The following is a 14987-nucleotide window of genomic DNA, read 5'->3' on the forward strand; positions in this document are numbered from 1 at the left end:
CGCCATGACTGCGCCTAGAAATTCTGTCCATAAAATTTATGAACACATTTGGTGACAAAGGGCAGCCAACACGAGGGTTGGACTCCGGTCCAACCCTCACTGGAAAGGGGTCCGACTTACTGCTGGCAATGCGGACCAAGCTCTGACACTGCTTATACAGGGAGCGACCCGCCACAATCAGACATGCCGATACCCCATACTCTCTGAGCACTCCCCACAGGACTTCCCGGGGTGGCCACGGTCGAATGTCTTCTCCAAGTCCACAAAGCACATGTAGACTGGTTGGACAAACTCCCATGCACACTCAAGGACCCTGCCGAGAGTATAGAGCTGGTCTACCGTTCCACGACCAGGACGAAAACCACACTGTTCGTCCTGGATCCGAGGTTCCTCCTCTCCAGTACACATGAATAGACCTTACCGGGAAGGCTGAGGAGTGTGATCTACGATAGTTGGAACACACCCTCCGGTTCCCCTTCTTAAAGAAGGGAACCACCACCCCGGTCTGCCAATCCAGAGGTACCGCCCCTGATGTCCACGCGATGTTGCAGAGTCTTGTCAACTAAAACAGCCCCACAGCATCCAGAGCCTTAAGGAACTCCGGAGGGAGCTCATCCACCCCCGGGGCCTTGCCACCGAGGAGCTTTTTAACTACCTTGGCAACCTCAGCCCCAGAAATAGGAGAGCCCACCACAGATTCCCCAGGCACTGCTTGGCCTGTCGGTATGCCCGCTGCCTCTGGAGTCCCATGAGCCAAAAGGACCAGATAAGCTCTTTCTTCAGCTTGACGGCATCCTGCACTGCTGGTGGCCACCAGCGGGTTCTAGGATTACCGCCACGACAGGCACCAAACACCTTGCGGCCACAGCTCCAATCAGCTGGCTTGAAAAGAGAGGCACGGAACATGATCCATTCAGACTCAATGTCCAGCCCCTCCTTTGTGACATGTTCAAAGTTCCTCCGGAGGTGGAAAAAGAAACTCTCTCTGACAGGAGACTCTGCTAGGCATTCCCAAAAGACTCTCACAATGCTTTTGGGCCTGCCAGGTCTGTCCGGGATCTTACCCCACCATCGGAGCCAGCTCACCAGGTGGTGATCGGTAGAAAGCTCGCCCCTCTCTTCACCCGAGTGTCCAAAACATGAGGCCGCAAATCCCATGACACAACTACAAAGTCAATAATGGAACTGCGGCCGAGGGTGTCCTGGTGCCAAGTGCACATATGGACACCCTTATGTTTGAACATTGTGTTTGTTATGGACAATCCGTGACGAGCACAAAAGTCCAATAACAAAGCACCACTTGGGTTCAGATCCGGGTGGCCATTTTTCCCAATCACGACTCTCCAGGTTTCAAAGTCGTTGCCAACATGAGCGTTGAAGACCCCCAGCAGAACAAGGGAATCACCCGAGGGAGCACTCTCAAGGGAATCCAAAAAGAGTGGGTACTCTGAGCTGCTGTTTGGTGCGTAAACACCAACAACAGTCAGGACCCGTCACCCAACCCGAAAGCGGAGGGAAGCTACCATCTCGTCTTCTGGGTTAAGTCCAACGTGCAGGCTTTGAGCCGGGGGGCAACAAGAATTGCCAACCCAGCCTCTCATTACTTGCAACGCCAGAATAGAAGAGAGTCCAACCCCTCTTGAGAGAACAGGTTCCAGAGCCCTTGCTGTGCGTCGAAGTGAGTCCAGCTTTATCTAGCCGGGAACTTCTCCACCTCGCGAGGTGACGTTCCACGTCCCAAGAGCGAGCTTATGTAGCCGATAATCGGACCGCCAAGTGCCCTGCCTTCGGCTTCCGCCCAGCTAACACTGCACCCGACCTCTATGACCCAGCCCATGAGTGGTGAGCCTATTGCAGGGGGGACCCACGTTGCCTCTTCGAGCTGGGCCCCATGGGCACCAGTCGCTCGCCATCGTGCCCCACCTCTGGGCCTGGCTCCACAGGGGAGCCACGGTGACCCGCGTCCGGGCGAGAAAATATCTAGGTCCTCGATTCGTACCTTTCATAAAGGTCTTTGAGCTGCTCTTTGTCTGATTCCTCACCTAGGACCTGTTTGTCTTGGGGGACCCTACCAGGGGGCATAGAAGCCCCCGGACAACATAGCTCCTAGGATCAGTGGGACACGCAAACCACAAAGGTGGCGGCTCAGAAAGCAGGTTATATAAACATAACTCCAAAACCAAACATGCAAGATGTCTAAACATGCCTGTAATATTGTATCAATGTGAGTTTTACTAGAATCGGTTGTTTTTTTAAGGCTTGCAAACACAAAAAGTTTTTTTTACTCAATATGACAGTAAGTTCTTAAAATGCTGAGATAATGTGAAAAAAGCAATACAAATGTATTCCAACATGATTCCTAAACCAAACATGCAAAATGTCTAAAAATGCCTGTAATATTGAATCCATGTGAGTTTTACTAGAATCATTTGTTTTTGTAAGGTTTGCAAATACAAAAATTGAGTTTTATGACGGACACAAGTTAGTTTTTTTTACTCATTATAACAGTATAGATGTCATACTATATATTAAAGTTATATAAACATAACTCCAAAACCAAACGTGCATTATGTCCAAAATTGCCTGTAATATTGTATAGATGTGAGTTTTACTAGAATCAGGTTTGCAAATACAAAAATTGGGTTTTATGACAGTATACTGTCACACTCAATATGACAGTATAACTGTCATACTAAATCCATCCATTTTCTTCCGCTTATCTGAGGTCGGGTTGCGGGGGCAGCAGCCTAAGCAGAGAGCCCAGACTTCCCTCTCCCCAGCCACTTCGTCCAGCTCTTCTCGGGGGATCCCGAGGCGTTCCCAGGCCATAGTCTTTCCAATGTATCCTAGGTCTTCCCCATGGCCTCCTGCCGTTCGGACCTAGGGAGGCGTTCGGGTGGCATCCTGAGCAGATGCCCGAACCACCTCATCTGGCTCCTCTCAATGTGGAGGAGCAGCGGCTTTACACTGAGTTCCTCCCAGATGACAGAGCTTCTCACCCTATCTCTAAGGGAGAGACCCACCACCCGGCGGAGGAAACTCATTTCGGCCGCTTGTACCCGTGACCTTGTCCTTTCGGTCATAACCCAAAGCTCATGACCATAGGTGAGGATGGGAACGTTGATCGACCGGTAAATTGAAAGCTTTTCCTTCTGGCTCAGCTCCTTCTTCACCACAACGGATCGATATAGCGTCCTCATTACTGAAGACGCCGCACCGATCCGCCTGTAGATCTCACAATCCACTCTATCCTCACTCGTGAACAAGACTCCTAGGTACTTGAACTCCTTCACTTGGGGCAAGATCTCTTTCCCAACCTCGGGATGGCACTCCACCCTTTCCCGGGCGAGAACCATGGACTCGGACTTGGAGGTGCTGATTCTCATCCCAGTCGCTTCACTGCGAACCGATCCAATGAAAGCTGAAGATCTTGGCCAGTTGAAGCCATCAGGACCACATCATCTGCAAAAAGCAGAGACCTAATCCTGCAGCCACCAAACCAGGCGCAGTCATGGCGTTGAGGGGATCCTCAAAGCCATGACTGCGCCTAGATATTCTGTCCATTAAAGTTATGAACAGAATCGGTGACAAAGGGCAGCCTCGGCGGAGTCCAACCCTCACTGGAAAGGGGTCCGACATACTGCCGGCAATGCGGACCAAGCTCTGACACTGATCATACAGGGAGACACCCGCCACAATCAGACATGCCGATACTCCATACTCTCTGAGCACTCCCCACAGGATTTACCGGGGGCCAAGGTCGAATGTCTTCTCCAAGTCCACAAAACTTATGTAGACTGGTTGGGCAAACTCCCATGCACACTCAAGGACCCTGCCGAGAGTATAGAGCTGGTCTACCGTTCCACGACCAGGACGAAAACCACACTGTTCGTCCTGGATCCGAGGTTCCTCCTCTCCATTACACATGAATAGACCTTACCGGGAAGGCTGAGGAGTGTGATCTACGATAGTTGGAACACACCACCCGGTTCCTCTTCTTAAAGAGAGGAACCACCACCCCGGTCTGCCAATCCAGAGGTACCGCCCCCGATGTAGACGCAATGTTGCAGAGTCTTGTCAACCAAGACTGCCCCACAGCATCCAGAGCCTTAAGGAACTCCGGACGGAGCTCATACCCCCGGGGCCTTGCCACCGAGGAGCTTTTTAACTACCTTGGCAACCTCAGCCCCAGAAATAGGAGAGCCCACCACAGACTTCCCAGGCACTGTTTCCTCATAGGAAGACGTGTTGGTGGGACTGAGGAGGTCTCGCTTGGCCTGTCGGTATGCCCACTGCCTCTGGAGTCCCATGAGCCAAAAGGACCCGGTGGCTCTTTCTTCAGCTTGACAGCATCCCTCACTGCTGGTGGATTACCGCCACGACAGGCACCAAACACCTTGCGGCCACAGCTTCAATCAGCTGGCTCAACAAGAGAGGAACGGAACATGGTCCACTCAGACTCAATGTCCAGCACCTCCCTCGTGACATGTTCAAAGTTCTTCCGGACATGTTCAAAGTTCTTCAGGAGACTCTGCTAGGTGTTCCCAGCAGACCCTTACAATGCGTTAGGGCCTGCCAGGTCTGACCGGCATCCTCCCCTACCATCGGAGCCAGCTCACCACCAGGTGGTGGTTGGTAGAAAGCTCTGCCCCTCTCTTCACCGAGTGTCCAAAACATGAGGCCGCAAATCCCATGACACAACTACAAAGTCAATCATGCGGCCGAGGGTGTCCTTGTGCCAAGTGCACATATGGACACCATTATGTTTGAACATTGTGTTTGTTATGGACAATCCGTGACAAGCACAAAAGTCCAATAACAAAGCACCACTTGGGTTCAGATCCGGGTGGCCATTTTTCCCAATCACGACTCTCCAGGTTTCACTGTCGTTGCCAACATAGCGTTGAAGTCCACCAGCAGAACAAGGGAATCACCTGAGGGAGCACTCTCCAGTCCTCCCTCAAGGGAATCCAAAAAGAGTTGGTACTCTGAGCTGCTGTTTGGTGTGTAAACACAAAAAACAGTCAGGACCCGTCACCCAACCCGAAGGCTGAAGGAAGCTACCATCTCTTCTATTGGGTTTAAAGTCCAACGTGCAGGCTTTGAGCCGGGGGGCAACAAGAATTGCCACCCCAGCCTCTCATTAGTTGCAACGCCAGTGTGGAATCTCTTCCACTCTGGCGTTGCAAGTAATGAAAGTTCAGCTCAGTCCAGCCCCTCTGAGAGAACAGGTTCCAGAGCCCTTGCTGTGAGTCCAACTATATCTAGCCGGGAACGTCTCCACCTCAAGCACCAGCTCAGGCTCCTTCCCTCCCAGCGAGGTGACGTTCCATGTCCCAAGAGCGAGCTTATGTAGCCGATAATCGGACCTCCAAGTGCCCTGCCTTCTGCTGCCGCCCAGCTCACACTGCACCCTCTATGACCCAGCCCATGAGTGGTGAGCCCTGGAGGGGGGATCCACGTTGCCTCTTCGAGCTGAGCACGGCTGGGCCCCATGGGGACAGGCCCGTCAATCGCCATCGTGCCACACCTCTGGGCCTGGCTCCACAGGGGAGCCACGGTGACCTGCGTCCGGGCGAGAAAAAATCTAGGTCCTCAATTGTACTTTTAATAAAGGTCTTTGAGCTGCTCTTTGTCTGATCCCTCACCTAGGACCTGTTTGTCTTGGGAGACCATAGAAGCCCCCGGACAACATAGTTCCTGGATCAGTGGGACACGCAAACCACAAAGGTGGCGGCTCAGAAAGCAGGTTATATAAATATAACTCCAAAACCAAACATGCAATATGTCTAAACATGCCTGTAATATTGTATCAATGTGAGTTTTCCTAGAATCGGTTGTTTTTGTAAGGTTTGCAAATACAAAAATTAGGTTTTACTCACAATGACAAAATCACACTCAATATGACAGTTATTTAAACATAACTCATAAACCACACAAAAAAATGGCTAATAATGCCTGAAATAATGAATCATTGGGAGTTTTACTGAGTTTTACATTTTGCAAACACAAAAAGTAGTTTTTTACTTGACTGTAATGTTCTTAGAACCCTGAGATAATGGGAAAAAAACAATACAAATGTATTTAAACCTAACTCCTAAACAACACATGCAAAATGGCTAATAATGCCTAGGGAGACATGTAACGTTGTTAGTTTAAAAAAATGATCTTTTGTAAAGATATCAAAGACACAAGCTAGTTTTTTTTATTCAATATGACAGTATAACAGTCATACTAAATATGAAAGTTATATAAACATAACTCCAAAACCAAACATGTGTCATGTCTAAAAATGCCTGTAATAATGTATTTACGTGAGTTTAATTGTTCAATGACCGTGGCCCTACTTCCCCTTACTCACTAAGGACATGTGCTGGTACTAAAAAAGCAATGGGCAGGAGAGCTACAGGATATGTAGTGGCAGCCTTGGATGGTTCAGTCCACATCCCATTGCCTAGCCTCATTGAATGTATAAATATCCCAAACGAAGAGATGAAATTCCCACACCCAGTGGACAACACAGTCACCTAAAGTCAGTAGCTCACCTTATCCCTGACCTGGACTCTAATGCCCCTATACTCATGCTTCTCGGACGGGATGTTGTTAGAGTTCACAAAGTCCATAAACAGATAAGTGGCCTTAACAACGCACCCTATGCACAAACATTGGACCTCGGGTGGGTCATAGTAGGAAACATGTGTTTAGGTGATGTCCACAAAACTCTCGCTGTGAAGACGCTGTTCACAAATACAACTGCGAAGGGGCGTCCTACAATGTTTGAGCCATGCCCCAATGTATTTAATGTAATAGCGAGACATTGTGAGCTACAAGTTCCATTCAGCTTCAGCACTCAACTTGTGGATAGCGCTTGTGAACCTGATCATTTAGGATGTAATGTGTTCAAACAAACCAGACATGACAATTACATCGCACCCTCCATTCAGGACAAAGCCTTCTTGAAAATAATGGAAGAAGGATACAGACAAGAGCTGGACAGCTCCATTACAATTCAAGTCGCCACGTCAAAAACTCCCTAACAACAGAATTTCACCATTTAATTACTAATGGCAGCTAATGTTTCCAGTATAAAACTGTTTTTTTAAAAACTGCTATGCAGTATGAATACATTTGCATAGCAGTTTTTAAAAACAGTTTTATACTGGAACCATTAGCTGCCAGTAGGTTACTGTAATTAAATGGTGAAATTTCTTACAGTGTAAGATAATGTGAAAAAAGCAATAAAAAATGATTCAAACACAACTCCTAAACCAAACATGCAAAATGTCTAAAAATGCCTGTAATATTGAATATATGTGAGTTTCACTACAATCAGTTGTTTTTGTAAGGTTTGCAAATACAAAAATTAGGTTTTAAACATAATGACAGTATAACTGCCACGCTCAATATGAAACCACACATGCAAAATGTCTAAAAATGAATTAAGAAATGTGTCTTTGTGAGTTTTACTGGAAACATTTTCTTTTGTAAGGTTTGCAAACACACAAGTTATTTTTTTTTTTACTCAATATGAAAGTGTAACTGCCACGCTCAATATGTCAGTTATTGCAAACACAAAAAGTAGTAAAAAAACTACTTTTTGTGTTTGCACAAGTGGAGGAGTACCTAGGAGTCTTGTTCACGAGTGAGGATAGAGTGGATCGAGAGATCCACAGGCGGATTGGTGCGGCGTCTTCAGTATTGAGGACGCTATATCGATCCGTTGTGGTGAAGAAGGAGCTGAGCCAGAAGGAAAAGCTCTCAATTTACCGTCGATCTACGTTCCCAGCTTTGGGTTATGACCGAAAGGACAAGCGGCCGAAATGTGTTTCCTCTGCCGGGTGGTGGGTCTCTCCCTTAGAGACAGGGTGAGAAGCTCTGTCATCCGGGAGGAACTCAAAGTAAAGCCGCTGCTCCTCCACATTGAGAGGAGCCATGAGGTGGTTCGGGCATCTGCTCAGGATGCCACCCGAACGCCTCTAGGGAGGTGTGGCAGGAGGCCACGGGGAAGACCTAGGACACATTGGAAAGACTATGTCCCCGGCTGGCCTGGGAACGCCTCGGAATACCCCCAGAAGAGCTGGACGAAGTGGCTGGGGAGAGGGAAGTATGGGATTTTCTGCTCAGGCTGCTGCCCCCGCAACCCGACCTCGGGTAAGCGGAAGAAAATGGATGGATTTAGAATGACAGTTATACTGTCAGATTGAGTACAAAAACTAACTAAACCTTACACAATATAATGTTTCTAGTAAAACTCACAAAGATACATATCTCCAGGCATTATTAGCCATTTTGCATGTGTGGTTTAGGAGTTCTGTTTAAATAAATAACTGTCAGATTGAGTGTGACAGTAAACCGTCATAGTGAGTAAAACCCTTATTTTGTATTTGCAAACCTTACAAAAACAACTAAATCTAGTTAAACTCACACATATAATATATTACAGGCATTTTTAGACATAATGCATGTTTGGTTTTAGAGTAATGTTTATATAACTTTCATATTTAGTATGACAGCTGTACTGTCATATTGAATAAAAAAAACAACTAACTTGTGTCTTTGCAAACCTTACAAAATACCATTTTTCTAGTAACACTAACTAGATACATGCTCCAGGCATTATTAGCCATTTTGCATGTGTTGTTTGAGTTATGTTTAAATAACTGTCATATTGAGTGTGACAGTATACTGTCATAAAACCCAATTTTTGTATTTGCAACCCTGATCCTAGTAAAACTCACATATATACAATATTACAGGCAGTTTTGGACATAATGCATGTTTGGCTTTGGAGTTATGTTTATATAACTTTCATATATAGTATGACAGCTAAACTGTTATATTGAGTAAAAAAACTAACTTGTGTTTGTCATAAAACCCAATTTTTGTATTAGCAAACCATACAACTGATTCAAATAAAACTCACATGGATTCAATATTACAGGCATTTTCAGACATTTTGCATGTTTGGTTTAGGAATTATGTTGTAATACATTCGTATTGCTTTTTTCATATTATCTAAGGATTTTTAGAACATTACTGTCATATTGAGTAAAAAAAATAATTTTTGTATATGCAAGCCTTAAAAAAACAATATGTTTCCAGTAAAACTCCCAAAGACGCATTATTTCAGGCATTATTAGCCATTTTCCAGGTGTGGTTTAGGAGTTATGTTTAAATAACTGTCATATTGAGTGTGGCGTTATACTGTCATAGTGAGTTAAAAAAAAACTAACTTGTGTCTTTGCAAACCTTACAAAAGAAAATGTTTCTAGCAACACTCACAAAGATATTTTTTTTCACGCTATTAGACATGTTTCATGTGTATTTAGGAGTTATAATTAAATAACTTTCATATTGAGTGTTAAAGTTATAATGTCATTATGTGTAAAACCTAATTTTTGTATTTGCAAACTTTACAAAAACAATTGATTCTAGTAAAACTTACATAGATTCAATATTACAGGCATTTTTAGACAATTTACATGTTTGGTTTAAAAGTTGTGTTTGAATACATTTGTATTGCTTTTTTCGCATTATCTCAGGATTCTAAGATCATTACTTTCATATTGAGTAAAACACTACTTTTTGTTTTTGCAAACCTTACAAACTCACATGAATACATTATTATAAGCAATTTTAGACATGATACACGTTTGGTTTTGGAGTTATGTTTATATAACTTTTATATTTAGTATGACTGTTATACTGTCATATTGAATAAAAAAAAACTAGCTTGTGTCTTTGCAAACTTTACAAAATATCATTTTTCTAGTAAAACTAACAAAGATACATGTCTCCAGTCATTATTACCCATTTTGCATGGGTTGTTTAGGAATTATGTTAAAGACATTTTTATTGCTTTTTTCGCATTATCTCAGGATTCTTAGATCATTACTTTCATATTAAGTAAAAAACTACTTTTTGTTTTTGCAAACCTTACAAACTCACATAAATACATTATTACAGGCATTTTTAGACATAACACATGTTTGGTTTTGGAGTTATGTTTATATAACTTTTATATTTAATATGACTGTTATACTCTTTTATTGAATAAAAACAACTAGCTTGTGTCTTTGCAAACTTTACAAAATATACATTTCCTAGTAAAACTAACAAAGATACATGTCTCCAGGCATTATTACCCATTTTGCCTGGGTTGTTTAGGAGTTATGTTTAAATACATTTTTATTGCTTTTTTCGCATTATCTCAGGATTCTAAGATCATTACTTTCATATTGAGTAAAAAACTACTTTTTGTTTTTGCAAACCTTACAAACTCACATAAATACATTATTACAGACATTTTTAGACATGACACATGTTTGGTTTTGGAGTTATGTTTATATAACTTTCATATTTAGTATGACTGTTATACTTTCATATTGAATAAAAAAAAACTAGCTTGTGTCTTTGCAAACTTTACAAAATATCATTTTTCTAGTAAAACTAACAAAGATACATGTCTCCAGGCATTATTAGCCATTTTGCATGGGTTGTTTAGGAATTATGTTTAAATACATTTTTATAGCTTTTTTCGCATTATCTCAGGATTTTTAAAATCGTTACTTTCATATTGAGGAAAAAACTACTTTTTGTTTTTGCAAACCGTACAAACTCATATAAATACATTATTATAGGCGATTTTAGACATGACACACGTTTGGTTCTGGAGTTATGTTTATATAACTTTCATATTTAGTATGACTGTTATACTGTCTTATTGAATAAAAACAACTAGCTTGTGTCTTTGCAAACTTTACAAAAGATCATTTTTCTAGTAAAACTAACAAAGATACATGTCTCCAGGCAGTATTAGCCATTTTGCATGGGTTGTTTAGGAATTATGTTTAAATTCATTTTTATTGCTTTTTTCGCATTATCTCAGGATTCTAAGATCATTACTTTCATATTGAGTAAAAAACTACTTTTTGTTTTTGCAAACCTTACAAACTCACATAAATACATTATTACAGACATTTTTAGACATGACACATGTTTGGTTTTGGAGTTATGTTTATATAACTTTTATATTTAGTATGACTGTTATACTGTCATATTGAATAAAAAACACTAGCTTGTGTCTTTGCAAACTTTACAAAAGATCATTTTTCTAGTAAAACTAACAAAGATACACGTCTCCAGGCATTATTACCCATTTTGCATGGGTTGTTTAGGAATTATGTTTAAATACATTTTTATTGCTTTTTTCGCATTATCTCAGGATTTTAAGATCATTACTTTCATATTGAGTAAAAAACTACTTTTTGTTTTTGCAAACCTTACAAACTCACATTAATACATTATTACAGGCATTTTTAGACATGACACATGTTTGGTTTGGGAGTTATGTTTATATAACTTGCATATTTAGTATGACTGTTATACTGTCATATTGAATAAAAAAAAACTAGCTTGTGTCTTTGCAAACTTTACAAAATATCTTTTTTCTAGTAAAACTAACAAAGATACATGTCTCCAGGCATTATTAGCCATTTTGCATGGGTTGTTTAGGAATTATGTTTAAATTCATTTTTATTGCTTTTTTCGCATTATCTCAGGATTCTAAAATCCTTACCTTCATATTGAGGAAAAAACTACTTTTTGTTTTTGCAAACCTTACAAACTCATATAAATACATTATTATAGGCGATTTTAGACATGACACACGTTTGGTTCTGGAGTTATGTTTATATAACTTTCATATTTAGTATGACTGTTATACTGTCTTATTGGATAAAAACAACTAGCTTGTGTCTTTGCAAACTTTACAAAATATACATTTCCTAGTAAAACTAACAAATATACATGTCTCCAGGCAATAATACCCATTTTGCCTGGGTTGTTTAGGAGTTATGTTTAAATACATTTTTATTGCTTTTTACGCATTATCTCAGGATTCTAAGATCATTACTTTCATATTGAGTAAAAAACTACTTTTTGTTTTTGCAAACCTTACAAACTCTCATAAATACATTATTACAGACATTTTTAGACATGACACATGTTTGGTTTTGGAGATTTGTTTATATAACTTTTATATTTAGTATGACTGTTATACTGTCATATTGAATAAAAAAAACTAGCTTGTGTCTTTGCAAACTTTACAAAAGATAATTTTTCTAGTAAAACTAACAAAGATACATGTCTCCAGGCATTATTAGCCATTTTGCATGGGTTGTTTAGGAGTTATGTTTAAATACATTTTTATTGCTTTTTTGGCATTATCTCAGGATTCTAAGATCATTACGTTCATATTGAGTAAAAAACTACTTTTTGTTTTTGCAAACCTTACAAACTCACATTAATACATTATTACAGGCATTTTTAGACATGACACATGTTTGGTTTTGGAGTTATGTTTATATAACTTTCATATTTAGTATGACTTTTATACTGTCATATTGAATATAAAAAAACTGGCTTGTGTCTTTGCAAACTTTACAAAAGATCATTTTTCCAGTAAAACTAAAAAAGATACATGTCTCCAGGCATTATTAGCCATTTTGCATGGGTTGTTTAGGAGTTATGTTTAAATACATTTTTATTGCTTTTTTCGCATTATCTCAGGATTTTAAGAACATTACAGTCATATTGAGTAAAAAAACTACTTTTTGTGTTTGCAAGATTTAAAAAAGCATGTGTTTCGAGTAAAACGGCCAAGGATGCATTATTTCAGGCATTATTAGCCATTTTTCATGTGTGGTTTGAGTTATGGTTAAATAACTGTCATATACTGTCGGTTATGACATAGTAAGTAAAACCTAATTTATGTATTTGCAAACCTTACAAAATCATTTAAATCTAGTAAAACTCACATGGATTCAATATTACAGACATTTTTAGACATTTTGCATGTTTGGTTTAGGAATTATGTTGGAATCATTTTTATTAATCTGTTCGTATTATCTCAGAATTTTAGAACATTACTGTCATATTGAGTAAAAAAATAATTGTTGTGTTTGCAAGCCTTAAAAAAGCATATGTTTCGAGTAAAACTTAAAAGAATGCATTATTTCAGGCATTGTTAGTCATTTTTCATATGTAGTTTAAGAGTTATGTTTAAATAACTGTCATATTGAGTGTGGCAGTTATACTGTCATATTGAGTAAAAAAAACTAACCTGTCTTTGCAAACCTTACAAAAGAAAATGTTTCTAGTAACACTCACAAAGATACATTTTTTCACGCATTATTAGACATGTTTCATGTGTGGTTAGGAGTTATAAATAAATAATTGTCATATTGAGTGTTACAGTTTTAATGTCATTATGTGTAAAACCTAATTTTTGTATTTGCAAACCTTACAAAAACAATTGATTCTAGTAAAACTTATATAGATTCAATATTACAGGCATTTTTAGACATTTTACATGTTTGGTTTAAAATTTGTGTTTAAATACATTTGTATTGCTTTTTTCGCATTATCTCAGGATTCTAAGAACATTACTTTCATAAAGAGTAAAAAACTACTTTTTGTTTTTGCAAACCTTACAAACTCACATGAATACATTATTACAGGCATTTTTAGACATGGAGTTATGTTTATATAACTTTCATATTTATTATGACTGTTATACTGTCATATTGAATAAAAAAAACTAGCTTGTGTCTTTGATATCTTTACAAAAGATCATTTTTTTAAACTAACAACGTTACATATCTCCCTAGGCATTATTAGCCATTTTGCATGTGTTGTTTAGGAGTTAGGTTTAAATACATTTTTATTGCTTTTTTCCCATTATCTCAGGGTTCTAAGAACATTACAGTCAAGTAAAAAACTACTTTTTGTGTTTGCAAAATGTAAAACTCAGTAAAACTCCCAATGATTCATTATTTCAGGCATTATTAGCCATTTTTTTGTGTGGTTTATGAGTTATGTTTAAATAACTGTCATATTGAGTGTGATTTTGTCATTGTGAGTAAAACCTAATTTTTGTATTTGCAAACCTTACAAAAACAACCGATTCTAGGAAAACTCACATTGATACAATATTACAGGCATGTTTAGACATATTGCATGTTTGGTTTTGGAGTTATATTTATATAACCTGCTTTCTGAGCCGCCACCTTTGTGGTTTGCGTGTCCCATTGATCCAGGAACTATGTTGTCCGGGGGCTTCTATGGTCTCCCAAGACAAACAGGTCCTAGGTGAGGGATCAGACAAAGAGCAGCTCAAAGACCTTTATTAAAAGTACAATTGAGGACCTAGATTTTTTCTCGCCCGGACGCAGGTCACCGTGGCTCCCCTGTGGAGCCAGGCCCAGAGGTGTGGCACGATGGCGATTGACGGGCCTGTCCCCATGGGGCCCAGCCGTGCTCAGCTCGAAGAGGCAACGTGGATCCCCCCTCCAGGGCTCACCACTCATGGGCTGGGTCATAGAGGGTGCAGTGTGAGCTGGGCGGCAGCCGAAGGCAGGGCACTTGGTGGTCCGATTATCGGCTACATAAGCTCGCTCTTGGGACATGGAACGTCACCTCGCTGGGAGGGAAGGAGCCTGAGCTGGTGCTTGAGGTGGAGACGTTCCCGGCTAGATATAGTTGGACTCACAGCAAGGGCTCTGGAACCTGTTCTCTCAGAGGGGCTGGACTGAGCTGAACTTTCATTACTTGCAACGCCAGAGTGGAAGAGATTCCACACTGGCGTTGCAACTAATGAGAGGCTGGGGTGGCAATTCTTGTTGCCCCCCGGCTCAAAGCCTGCACGTTGGACTTTAAACCCAATAGACGAGATGGTAGCTTCCTTCAGCCTTCGGGTTGGGTGACGGGTCCTGACTGTTTTTTGTGTTTACACACCAAACAGCAGCTCAGAGTACCAACTCTTTTTGGATTCCCTTGAGGGAGGACTGGAGAGTGCTCCCTCGGGTGATTCCCTTGTTCTGCTGGTGGACTTCAACGCTATGTTGGCAACGACAGTGAAACCTGGAGAGTCGTGATTGGGAAAAATGGCCACCCGGATCTGAACCCAAGTGGTGCTTTGTTATTGG

This window comes from Entelurus aequoreus, linkage group LG07 (assembly GCF_033978785.1).
Source record: "Entelurus aequoreus isolate RoL-2023_Sb linkage group LG07, RoL_Eaeq_v1.1, whole genome shotgun sequence".
Lineage (NCBI taxonomy): Eukaryota > Metazoa > Chordata > Actinopteri > Syngnathiformes > Syngnathidae > Entelurus > Entelurus aequoreus.